Genomic DNA, 14157 nt, shown 5'->3' with positions numbered 1-14157 from the left:
GAAAATCTACAGAAAGAGAGAAAGAAGGGGTCCTAAGGGCACAGGTAGTGAGCAATCCACCTGTGGGGCCCGCATCCACGCTGACCATCACCAGGTAAACAGGACCTGAAGCACGTGACTGCTGGGGGAGTGTCTGGGGGTGGAGACAAGGCCCGGCGCTCCGGAGACCGGCGCTTGGGCTAGAGAAACCCAGAGAGTAGTCAGACAGGCATGGGTCTAATCCAGGAGGTAGCGCAGTACAGGATAGGCAAGAAAGAGACATGGTCAGTCACAAAGCAGAGTCTGGAAACCTAAGAAAGCAGCGCGGTACAGGCAGAAGCAATGGAACGGAAAGTCAGGCAAAGGTCATAACAGAGAGACAAAACAAGTACAAAGTCAGGCAGCAATATCATAAACAGGAACGAACGAGGTCATACACGATCAAACATACACAGGCAGACAGTATCCACAGATACACAGGGGTCAGGAACTAAGCCAAGGTCAAAAGTAACACTGACAATGGACAGAGCCCAAATGAGGCTATTTAAAGCCCTCCCAGAACCAGAGAGAGGCCAAAAGCATTAACCCCTGCAGCACTAAACTAGAATTCACATACAGACCATGCCAAGTTTTACTTAAAATGATTTTGTTATTATTGGATCTATAGGTTCCACAATGGGAAGAAGGCAAACAGCACATTGAAAACAAGGAACTAATTAACATTGTGCGAGTAGCGTTGTGGGACACCCGTGATCATCAGCACTCCGACATTGTTGTGATTCGATGACTCTAGGAAGAAGTAGCCAGATCGCTCTTGCATGATTGGGACCGTGCCACACCACATACTAGAAATGATTTTGGTAAGTATTGGAATATTGTGTGATGCGCCAGTGAAACTGAAAATGTAGGTGCATTGTTTTACAATTAATTTTTTCCCTTTTTTCACAGTGAAGAGAATAAGAGTGCGTTGGCACTCGATGAAGGATAGCTTCAACAAGGACATGAGACAGGAGAACCAGGTTTAAAGTGGTGCTGCTCAAAGGATAATAAGAAAATACAAATACCACCGTAACCTTGCTTTTCTGAGGCCTGCGCTTGCTACGCGAACATGTCTTTTGTGTTGTTTTACTATTATTTAACCTTTTTTTTGCTTTTTACTAATGTTTTTCTTTTATTTTCACCGCAGAACCTGGTGCAGTACAATGCAACCTGGATTATCCTCTGTTGAAGCGGCTCCTCATCAACAAGCCAATGAACAGACACAATCCTAATCATCCACCAGGGATGTAGCAACCTGGCAGGTCTCACAGGCTGAGGAACAGCCAGCCACCGGTCCATCAGATGTTCACTTCTACAAGCCCTCTGCCGCTGCTTTGGTTGGGTCTTCTCGTCAGCGGCAGAGGGCCTGAGAGAGGTTACTCATGCCCAAGTTTGTGCACTTAAGTTTTGTCTTCCGGAATGGGATTAAGGTGCTTGGTGACAGACTGAAGAGTGAGTTCAGCCATATGAACACACTTATACAGGATGCAAACAAACGCCTTGACCACCTCAATTCCAGCTAAACTTCATGCAGGTCTGCAAGGCTGCTTACAGCCACGCATTGCAGCAGCAGCAGCAGTCCCAAAGCTACAATCCACAGTCCGGAGGATATTGTCAGCAGCCGAACATATACTTTACAACTCCCACAGCATCAAATTATCCTCCACCACCACTACCACCTCCAGTTCACAGATCCACCACGCTGCCAACTTCATCATCCCTGCAGCCAGCAGCATCCACCATGCTCCCAAGTTCAGCACCCCTGCAGCTGGCAGCATCCACCACACTCACACGTTCAGCACCCCTCAAGCCAGCAGCATCCACCACGCTCCCAAGTTCAGCACCCCTGCAGCCAACAGCATCCAACATGCTACCAATTTCAGCACCCCTGCAGCCAGCAGCATCCACCATGCTGCCAAGTCTAGCACCTGCCAGAAGACTGCTACAAAGGCCACCATTCCCACTCAGTCAAGAAAACAAAGGTAAAAATTAAACACATTCTCACGAGGGCAAAGACATGGAGGCCAAAAACCCTGCCAAAATTGCATCCACCACCTCCACCCTCATCTTCAAATGTGTCTCTGTTGTCAAATGTGTCACTGCCTTCCCTTGTGCCTGTCCCTTCCAGTTTGTCTATCCATTCCCATGATTCCATACATGATCCAATCCTTCAATTTGTTGCCCTTTCTCCTGTAACCCCTTTCTCATCAAATACCACTCAATACTCACAGCTCCACACCCCCAAGGTCAACCCCATCTCACCCTCAGATAGACCCCGATCCTAAACCCAATTATTTTTTTTGTTAAATAAATGCTTATTTTCTTTGCACAATATCTGTGTTTTGTTTGTCTCTTTAAGCGCTGCCACAAAGACACACGTGTTTTGTATTGTTGAGGGAACTTGTAATGGGTGTTTTACTACAGATATTTTATTATTTAATTCAGCAAACATTACAGATACATTTTAACATAACAGGTACATTTTAACATGACAGATACAGGTACATACTTAGCGTCTTAAACCATTCCGTTTTGCCATGCCACACGTCCATAATCAGAAATAAAGTATCCAGCAAACTTATCCCTCATCTGGGCAACTTCCGCTGTAGTCCTCAGAGGGTGATCTTGGTAATCATGCAATGTAACAGGTTCCTCAGGTTCTAAGTTGGGTTGCTCTTTTGCCAGGATGTGATTGTGCATAACAACACACGCTTTCACAACCTCATCAATTGTCTCAATTTTTAGATTTATGGCTGTTCCCAAAATGCGCCATTTAGAGACCAGCAAGCCAAAGGCACACGCCACAGTTCTTTGTGCCCTTGTCAGTCGGTAGTTGAAAATCCGTTTGGTGTGATTCAAGTCCCTACTTGAGTAAGGTTTTATGAGGTTGCAAGGCACACATTTGAAAGGCCTCATCCCCAACCACAACAAACGGCATTGGCTGGCCTTCAGTGTTGGGAAGGGGTTCTGGCTGTGGAAAATTGAAATTATTATGATACAAACAATGGTCCATGTCAGAGTTTTTGAAAGTCTAAGGGTACCGTCACACTATAACATTTCGATCGCTACGACGGTACGATTCGTGACGTTCCAGCGATATCGTTACGATATCGCTGTGTCTGACACGCAGCAGCGATCAGGGATCCTGCTGAGAATCGTACGTCGTAGCAGATCGTTTAGAACTTTCTTTCATCGCTGGATCTCCCGCTGTCATCGCTAGATCGGTGTGTGTGACACCGATCTAGCGATCTAGCGATGCGATCCAGCGATGCGTTCGCTTGTAACCAGGGTAAACATCGGGTAACTAAGCGCAGGACCGCGCTTAGTTACCCGATGTTTACCCTGGTTACAAGCGTTAAACTAAAAAAAAACAAACAGCACATACTTACATTCTGGTGTCCGTCAGGTCCCTTGCCGTCTGCTTCCCGCACTGTGACTGCCGGCCGTAAAGTGAAAGCAGAGCACAGCGGCTGTGCTTTCACTTTCACTTTACGGCCGGCAGTCACTGAGTGCGGGAAGCAGACTGCAAGGGACCTGACGGACACCAGAATGTAAGTATGTGCTGATTGTTTTTTTTTAGTTTAACGCTTGTAACCAGGGTAAACATCGGGTAACTAAGCGCGGTCCTGCGCTTAGTTACCCGATGTTTACCCTGGTTACCCAGGGACCTCGGCATCGTTGGTTGCTGGAGAGCTGTCTGTGTGACAGCTCTTCAGCGACCACACTACGATTTACCTACGATCACGGCCAGGTCATATCGCTGGTCGTGATCGTAGGTAAATCGTATAGTGTGACGGTACCCTAAGAGTCTTTTCCTCATCGAACTGAGCCAATGTCCACGGCAACAAATCAACATTCAACATCTGCAATCGCCATGAGAACAATAGAAAAGTAATTATGTAATTAAAATACTCAGTTCCACTTCCAGCAGGTTTCATAATCCGAATGTGTTTTTCATCCACAGTCCCCACACAGTTAGGAAAATTACAAATGTCCTGGAATTTTTCAGAATTTTCAAGCCAGAGTTAATTTGTGGGATGGGGGAAGAGTTCTTGACATCGAACGTCGCCCTGCAGGTGTCTCCAACAATCCCAGAAAGAGTGGACACTCCCATCCAGGACTGGAAATGAACAGAAAATGGAAATAAAAAAATTAATACGTGGGTTTTCTAACAATAAACTATGAACATGTGTTTGTTTTTCACAATTATGTACCTCAGGGTCACCAACAAACGTTCCTCAGCAGAAATCACTCTACAGAGTTGTGTGTCATGCCTGGTAGTGGATCTTCGGACACATTGCAGCAAGTCATCAAAACTCCGTTCAGACATCCTTGTGTAGTCAAAAAATGTCTTAGAGTTTGCACGCAGCTCAGTGTATAATGAGTGGTAGACTCTAAGGCTCTCTCGGAGTTCAAGGATGGGGTGTTGCCAGTAGCGACAATGACGTCTTTTCAGTCTTTGTCTTCTTTTTTCTTCTTGACAAGTAAAAGCAATGGCAACAGCAAATTTCAATTCTAGATACAGCATCCAAAGACGAGGATTTCCTCAGTGCAGTGTGTCTATTTATATAGAAATCTCATGAGACACGCCCATTTGGTGCCTGATGTAAAGGAAAAGCTACTGGAAAACATTGGAAATATCTATCGCATGCTCAGAAACAATGCAAACGCATGTAAACGCAGCGTTTTTTGCTGTCATGCTTAAGATGTGGATAAAAAGCGCTGCGTATGAATGCATTTGCATGCGTTTTTGCATGCATTTGCGCATGTGGATGATACGCTGCAGACTCAAATGTTAATGTGAACATAACCTGACAGCGGTACTGAATACAATAAAGGGAGTCCTGATAAGGACTGTTGGTTATAGGTTTATGCAGCAAGGCCTGTAATGCAATATAAACCATGACTAGGCCTTTAATGATAACTTTCCCTTCTGCAGCACCTCTCCCTACTGTTTCTGTGGTACCGTGTAGTGAGCATTGCATCACTGGGTCTTATATAGACCCTATGACATGATGCAGCCAGCCAATCACAGTAATGCCGGTAGCCAACATGGCTATAACATTCCCATAATTGGAAAGCAATTCCCGCATGTTTAGGAAACATGCTTGGCGGAGACTCAAGCACAAGCACCAGGGATACTCGATCGACTACCGAGTGCGCCCGAGCACTCCAATGGGCGATTGAATACCGAGCAGTGCTAAGCACACTCGCTCATCACTTTTAGGCGGGAGTCACACTCAGCGTAGGGAAATACGGTTCGTATTTTACAGGCGTAATACGCAGAAATGATCCCAAAACAGTGATCCGTATGTCATCCGTAGGCAGGGTGTGGCAGCGTATTTTACGCATGTTTACCTCCGTATGTAATCCGTAGGCCATCCATAATGCGTTTTTTTTACACAAACTCACAAATTGGACATGTTAACGGTTTTGAGGCCTGAAAATAATTTAAATCATCAGCCTAATCCTATTTAAGGCCTCATCAACAGATGAAACCCTCCCATATGGCCTTTTTGTTGCTGTGCTTCTGTAGGTGTTTTGGTGGTACTGGTGCAACATGTCTGACCTCCTGCAATTCACACTAACTCAGCGGGTGTTATTTAATTGGGTCTTGTCACGCCGCTTTGGCCAGCCATACCCTGTGATAGTTGATCTGCAAAGGAGGAGAAGAAGAATGTCGGTGCATCCACTTTTGCAGCAACGCTCCACTAAAGGGCATTTTCACAGGCTCTATTCAGCTCTGCGGATACATCCTGGAAAATTCTTCAACTACTGTCAGATGACAATATCCACCTTTGATATGTTTTTGGAGATCGTACGTCCAGGAATAATGTATCAGGATACCAGGATGCGGAAATGCATATCCGCAGAGGAGCGTATTCTCCTTACCTTACGGTATGTAATCCCCAGTCTCACAAACTGTATGTTGATGATATTTTTTTTATTTTAACAACCTAGCATATTATTTGAATTAGATTACTAAATGTTTTATCAATCCTATACAAATAAGTAGTAAATGTTAAATGTTGTTATCCAGTGTAAATTTATGAATGTACACTGTTCTCCTGCCTTTTTTTCCCCTCATATTACTTTGTTTTACTATGGTTTTGTCTAAGCATTGTAATGTATATATTTTTTGGGGGGGTTTGTGCTTTCAGATTCCTGTCAACTGGCTTATCTTATGCAGGATTACATCTGGAGTTTCTCATAGGGCGGTCAACAATTTCAGGCATTGTACGTAACACATGTGTTCAAATCTGGGACAAACTGCATGAACTTGTGATGCCGGAGCCCAAAATGGAGGATTGGCTCAAAATAGCCCGTGGTTTTTCACACTATTGTCAATTTCCGCACTGTATTGGAGCCCTGGATGGGAAACATATCAGGGTGCATAAGCCACCGAACTCGGGCACCAAATTCTATAATTATAAGTACCGTATATACTCGAGTATAAAATAGGGAAAATGGTGTGCACTCAGGTCAGGGACAGGTGAGGTGCTGGTAAACCGACCATGTGGTCTAATCAATAGTAGAGAAAAATTACTGCACACTCAATACTGGAATAGTGCTTGAAAAAGGTATATGCCAATTTTATTCAAAGAAATAATACAAAAAATGGTGGTTGCCACATAGGTAGAGGTAGACAATGAACCCGACGTTTCGACCCTCCCGGGTCTTATTCATGGGGTTACTGGGAAGGCAAAGAAACTGTATAAATAACAGTGTCATATACATAGAAAACGGCATAGCAGTACACGTGAAGTATATATACAAAATAAACTAACCACAGGTAAAAGAAAAGGGGGGGGGAAAGGGGGAGGAAATATATACACAGCAAAATACAAAATAACAAGGTCATATGGAAAGGAACGGCGAGAGAACAACAGTATAAGTACAGAGGATCACGGTAAAAGTCCATATAAGTATTACCTCTAGTCCTTTGATATGAGCGCATAAAGGTGGCAGTAGTGTGGGAAAAGCAAGTGCTCCCTTACGTGCAAGACATGACCTGTCACAGTAACAAGATTATAGGTTATAATCTATATTGGAACAAAATGACTAACTAAGCACTCCATGAGATGAAGGTAAATACCAGACACGTGTGGGGCGGATGATATTATATGTGAGTCAGAACAGGTGGTGAGCGGTCGTAACCGACCTCATAGTATGGAATGGTAAATAATGTAGAGTCTATTGCAGATGCAGGTAAGGGGGAGGCGCAGGTATCATACAGTTAGGTCCATATATATTTGGACAGAGACAACATTTTTCTAATTTTCGTTATAGACATTACCACAATAAATTTTAAACAAAACATTTCAGATGCAGTTAAAGTTCAGACTTTCAGCTTTTATTTGAGGGTATCCACATTAAAAATGGATGAAGGGTTTAGGAGTTTCAGCTCCTTAACCCCTTTACCCCCAAGGGTGGTTTGCACGTTAATGACCAGGCCAATTTTTACAATTCTGACCACTGTCCCTTTATGAGGTTATAACTCCGAAACGCTTCAACGGATCCTGGTGATTCTGACATTGTTTTCTCGTGACATATTGTACTTCATGATAGTGGTAAAATTTCTTTGATAGTACCTGCGTTTATTTGTGAAAAAAACGGAAATTTGGCGAAAATTTTGAAAATTTCGCAATTTTCAAACTTTGAATTTTTATGCAATTAAATCACAGAGATATGTCACACAAAATACTTAATAAGTAACATTTCCCACATGTCTCCTTTACATCAGCATAATTTTGGAACCAATTTTTTTTTTGTTAGGGAGTTATAAGGGTTAAAAGTTGACCAGCAATTTCTCATTTTTACAACACCATTTTTTTTTAGGGACCACGTCTCATATGAAGTCATTTTGAGGGGTCTATATGATAGAAAATGCCCAAGTGTGACACCATTCTAAAAGCTGCACCCCTCAAGGTGCTCAAAACCACATTCAAGAAGTTTATTAACCCTTCAGGTGTTTAATAGGAATTTTTGGAATGTTTAAATAAAAATGAACATTTAACTTTTTTACACAAAAAATTTAATTCAGCTCCAATTTATTTTATTTTACCAAGGGTAACAGGAGAAATTGGACCCAAAAAGTTGTTGTCCAATTTGTCCTGAGTACGCTGATACCCCATATGTGGCAGTAAACCACTGTTTGGGCGCATGGGAGAGCTCGGAAGGGAAGGAGCGCTATTTGACTTTTCAATGCAAAATTGACAGGAATTGAGATGGGACGCCATGTTGCGTTTGGAGAGCCACTGATGTGCCTAAACATTGAAACCCCCCACAAGTGACACCATTTTGGAAAGTAGACCCCCTAAGGAACTTATCTGGATGTGTGGTGAGCACTTTGACCCACCAAGTGCTTCACAGAAGTTTATAATGCAGAACCGTAAAAATAAAAAATCATATTTTTTCACAAAAATTATATTTTTGCCCCCAATTTTTTATTTTTCCAAGGGTAAGAGAAGAAATTGGACCTCAAAAGTTGTTGTCCAATTTGTCCTGAGTACGCTGATACCCCATATGTGGCAGTAAACCACTGTTTGGGCGCATGGGAGAGCTCGGAAGGGAAGGAGCGCAGTTTGACTTTTCAATGCAAAATTGACAGAAATTGAGATGGGACGCCATGTTGCGTTTGGAGAGCCACTGATGTGCCTAAACATTGAAACCCCCCACAAGTGACACCATTTTGGAAAGTAGACCCCCTAAGGAACTTATCTAGAGGTGTGGTGAGCACTTTGACCCACCAAGTGCTTCACAGAAGTTTATAATGCAGAACTGTAAAAATAAAAAATCATATTTTTTCACAAAAATTATATTTTTGCCCCCAATTTTTTATTTTTCCAAGGGTAAGAGAAGAAATTGGACCTCAAAAGTTGTTGTCCAATTTGTCCCGAGTACGCTGATACCCCATATGTGGCAGTAAACCACTGTTTGGGCGCATGGGAGAGCTCGGAAGGGAAGGAGCGCCGTTTGACTTTTCAATGCAAAATTGACAGGAATTGAGATGGGACGCCATGTTGCGTTTGCAGAGCCCCTAATGTACCTAAACAGTAGAAACCCCCCACAAGTGACACCATTTTGGAAAGTAGACCCCCTAAGGAACTCATCTTGATGTGTTGTGAGAGCTTTGAACCCCCAAGTATTTCACTACAGTTTATAACGCAGAGCCATGCAAATAAAAAATATTTTTTTTTCCACAAAAATTATATTTTAGCCCCCAGTTTTGTATTTTTCCAAGGTTAGCAGGAGAAATTGGACCCTAAATGTTGTTGTCCAATTTGTCCTGAGTACGCTGATACCCGATATGTGGGGGGGAACCACCGTTTGGGCGCATGGGAGGGCTCGGAAGGGAAGGAGCATCATTTGGAATGCAGACTTAGATGGATTGGTCTGCAGGCGTCACATTGCGTTTGCAGAGCCCCTAATGTACCTAAACAGTAGAAACCCCCCACAAGTGACCCCATATTGGAAACTAGACCCCTCAATGAACTTATCTAGATGTGTTGTGAGAACTTTGAACCCCCAAGTGTTTCACTACAGTTTATAACGCAGAGCCGTGAAAATAAAAAATCTTTTTGTTTTCCCACAAAAATTATTTTTTAGCCCCCAGTTTTGTATTTTCCCAAGGGTAACAGGAGAAATTGGTCCACAAAAGTTGTTGTCCAATTTGTCCTGAGTACGCTGATACCCCATATGTTGGGGTAAACCCCTGTTTGGGCACACAGGAGAGCTCGGAAGGGAAGGAGCACTGTTTTACTTTTTCAACGCAGAATTGGCTGGAATTGAGATCGGACGCCATGTCGTGTTTGGAGAGCCCCTGATGTGCCGAAACAGTGGAAACCCCCCAATTATAACTGAAACCCTAATCTAAACACACCCCTAACCCTAATTCCAACGGTAACCCTAACCACACCTCTAACCCTGACACACCCCTAACCCTAATCCCAACCCTATTCCCAACTGTAAATGTAATCTAAACCCTAACCCTAACTTTAGCCCTAACCCTAACTGTAGCCCCAACCCTAACCCTAACCCTAGCCCTAACCCTAGCCCTAACCCTAGCCCTAACCCTAACCCTAGCCCTAACCCTAGCCCTAACCCTAGCCCTAACCCTAACCCTAGCCCTAACCCTAGCCCTAACCCTAGCCCTAACCCTAACCCTAGCCCTAGCCCTAACCCTAGCCCTAACCCTAGCCCTAGCCCTAACCCTAGCCCTAACCCTAGCCCTAACCCTAGCCCTAGCCCTAACCCTAGCCCTAACCCTAGCCCTAATGGGAAAATGGAAATAAATACATTTTTTTTATTTTTCCCTAACTAAGGGGGTGATGAAGGGGGGTTTGATTTACTTTTATAGCGAGTTTTTTAGCGGATTTTTATGATTGGCAGCCGTCACACACTGAAAGACCCTTTTTATTGCAAAAAATATTTTTTGCAATACCACATTTTGAGAGCTATAATTTTTCCATATTTTGGTCCACAGAGTCATGTGAGGTCTTGTTTTTTGCGGGACGAGTTGACGTTTTTATTGAAAACATTTTTGGGCACGTGACTTTTTTTATCGCTTTTTATTCCGATTTTTGTGAGGAAGAATGACCAAAAGCCAGCTATTCATGAATTTCTATTGGGGGAGGCGTTTATACCGTTCCGCGTTTGGTAAAATTGATAAATCAGTTTTATTCTTCGGGTCAGTACGATTACAGCGATACCTCATTTATATCATTTTTTTATGGTTTGGCGCTTTTATACGATAAAAACTATTTTACAGAAAAAATAATTATTTTTGCATCGCTTTATTCTCAGAACTATAACTTTTTTATTTTTTTGCTGATGATGCTGTTTGGCGGCTCTTTTTTTGCGGGACAATATGACGCTTTCAGCGGTACCATGGTTATTTATATCTGTCCTTTTGATTGCGTGTTATTCCACTTTTTGTTCGGTGGTATGATAATAAAGCGTTGTTTTTTGCCTCGTTTTTTTTTTTTTTTTCTTACGGTGTTTACTGAAGGGGTTAACTAGTGGGACAGTTTTATAGGTCGGGTCGTTACGGACGCGGCGATACTAAATATGTGTACTTTTATTGTTTTTTTTTTTTTATTTAGATGAAGAAATGTATTTATGGGAATAATATATATATATTTTTTTTCATTATTTTGGAATATTTTTTTTTATTTTTTTTACACATTTGGAAATTTTTTTTTTTACTTTTTTACTTTGTCCCAGGGGGGGACATCACAGATCAGTGATCTGACAGTTTGCACAGCACTCTGTCAGATCACTGATCTGACATGCAGCGCTGCAGCCTTCACAGTGCCTGCTCTAAGCAGGCTCTGTGAAGCCACCTCCCTCCCTGCAGGACCCGGATCCGGGGCCATCTTGGATCCGGGGCTCGAGCAGGGAGGGAGGTGAGGAGACCCTCGCAGCAACGCGATCACATCGCGTTGCTGCGGGGGGCTCAGGGAAGCCCGCAGGGAGCCCCCTCCCTGCGCGGTGCTTCCCTGCACCGCCGGCACATCGCGATCATCTTTGATCGCCGTGTGCCAGGGGTTAATGTGCCGGGGGCGGTCCGTGACCGCTCCTGGCACATAGTGCCGGATGTCAGCTGCGATAAGCAGCTGACACCCGGCCGCGATCGGCCGCGCTCCCCCCGTGAGCGCGGCCGATCGGCTATGACGTACTATCCCGTCCAGGGTCAGATAAGCCCAGGGCACCTCGACGGGATAGTACGTCTAAGGTCACAGAGGGGTTAACATGTGCCACCATGTTTTTAAAGGGACCAAAAGTAATTGGACAGATTCAATAATTTTAAATAAAATGTTCATTTTTAGTACTTGGTTGAAAACCCTTTGTTGGCAATGACTGCCTGAAGTCTTGAACTCATGGACATCACCAGACGCTGTGTTTCCTCCTTTTTGATGCTCTGCCAGGCCTTCACTGTGGTGGTTTTCAGTTGCTGTTGGTTTGTGGGCCTTTCTGTCTGAAGTTTAGTCTTTAACAAGTGAAATGCTGCTCAATTAGGTTGAGATCAGGTGACTGACTTGGCCTTTCAAGAATATTCCACTTCTTTGTTTTAATAAACTCCTGGGTTGCTTTGGCTTTATGTTTTGGGTCATTGTCCATCTGTAGTATGAAACGACGAACAATCAGTTTGGCTGCATTTGGCTGGATCTGAGCACACAGTATGGTTCTGAATACCTCAGAATTCATTCGGCTGCTTCTGTCCTGTGTCACATCATCAATAAACACAAGTGACCCAGTGCCACTGGCAGACATGCATGCCCAAGCCATCACACTGCCTCCGCCGTGTTTTACAGATGATGTGGTATGCTTTGGATCATGAGCTATACCACGCCTTCACCATACTTTTCTCTTTCCATCATTCTGGTAGAGGTTGATCTTGGTTTCATCTGTCCAAAGAATGTTCTTCCAGAACTGTGCTGGCTTTTTTAGATGTTTTTTAGCAAAGTCCAGTCTAGCCTTTTTATTCTTGATGCTTATGAGTGGCTTGCACCGTGCAGTGAACCCTCTGCATTTACTTTTCTGCAGTCTTCTCTTTATGGTAGATTTGGATATTGATACGCCGACCTCCTGGAGAGTGTTGTTCACTTGGTTGGCTGTTGTGAAGGGGTTTCTCTTCACCACGGAGATTATTCTGCGATCATCCACCACTGCTTTCTTCCGTGGGTGCCTAGGTCTTTTTGCATTGATGAGTTTACCAGTGCTTTCTTTCCTTCTCAGGATGTACCAAACTGTAGATTTTGCCACCCCTAATATTGTAGCAAATTCTCGGATGGGTTTTTTCTGTTTTCGCAGCTTAAGGATGGCTTGTTTCACCTGCATGGAGAGCTCCTTTGACCGCATGTTTACTTCACAGCAAAACCTTCCAAATGCAAGCACCACTCCTGAAATCAACTCCAAGTCTTTTATCTGCTTAATTGAGAATGACATAACAAAGGTATTGCACACACCTGTCCATGAAATATCCTTGGAGTCAATTGTCCAATTACTTTTGGTCCCTTTAAAAACAGGGTGGCACATGTTAAGGAGCTGAAACTCCCAAACCCTTCGTCCAGTTTTAATGTGGATACCCTCAAATGAAAGCTGAAAGACCGATCTTCATCTGCATCTGAATTGTTTTGTTTAAAATTAATTGTGGTAATGTCTATAACCAAAATTAGAAAAATATTGTCTATGTCCAAATATATATGGACCTAACTGTATATAGTGTCAAAGTGGTTTGTTACCAGGGAGGGTGACTACGACTATACATAATGATAAATATGACAGTGGGGACCTTAAAATCTGAATTAGTATACCAATAGAACAACATATCTACCTGTCAGTATAACCAGTAGGGGCTGCTGTCCCGGGTAGAAAAGGATAGAGCACAGGAGTGGCCGTAATGTGTCCAAAGGGCCTGCAGGTATAGGGTAAAGGAGAAAGAGTGCCACGAGATATCATATCAGGAACTGGCAGGCAGAGGGAAAAGGGGGAGTAGTGCCGCACTAATACCTGTGAGGAGTCCTGTGTGGGGTCAGCGGCGCATCCCGCGCCTAGCTGTATTGTCCTGGAAGGATGCTGGAGGAGTGAGAGTGGACGAGCGAGCCGTCCTGAAGTAGCGCCGGACTGGAAGTCCCGGACCGGAAGTGACGCGGTACAAACCCACGCATGCGCAGATGGCTCCTAGCGCTAGTGTGGGCAAGCTCCTGCCCAAGAGAGGGAGTGGACAAGCGCTGATAGTAGCGCTGAAAGGGGCTAAGGGGAGAGGATGCAAATGGAGCGACCAGTGGGTGGCAGCTTAGAGGGCGGTAAAGTGGGGCTACTATAGATGGAAAAGCAGGGTCGAAGGACTGGGGGAATATGAGGATTGATAAAATAACCAGGGAAAAGACCCTAATAGGAGAGCAAAATGGCCAAATAGGAGAATGGAATGAGAGGGGGAAATGTAAAAAATATGTAGAATACAGGATGCACACATACGGCATAATTAAGAAAAAAAGCTGGAAAAAAATAAACAAAAAGGTAGAAATAATATACAAAGAAATAAATTAAATAAAAATGAAAAAATAGAAAATAAAGAAAAAAATGAAAAAAATGAAAAAATGAAAAATTGAAAGAAATGACGGAAACGATATT

The sequence above is a fragment of the Ranitomeya imitator genome, chromosome 1, assembly GCF_032444005.1.
Source record: "Ranitomeya imitator isolate aRanImi1 chromosome 1, aRanImi1.pri, whole genome shotgun sequence".
NCBI lineage: Eukaryota > Metazoa > Chordata > Amphibia > Anura > Dendrobatidae > Ranitomeya > Ranitomeya imitator.
Note: the sequence above shows the minus strand (reverse complement) of the source record.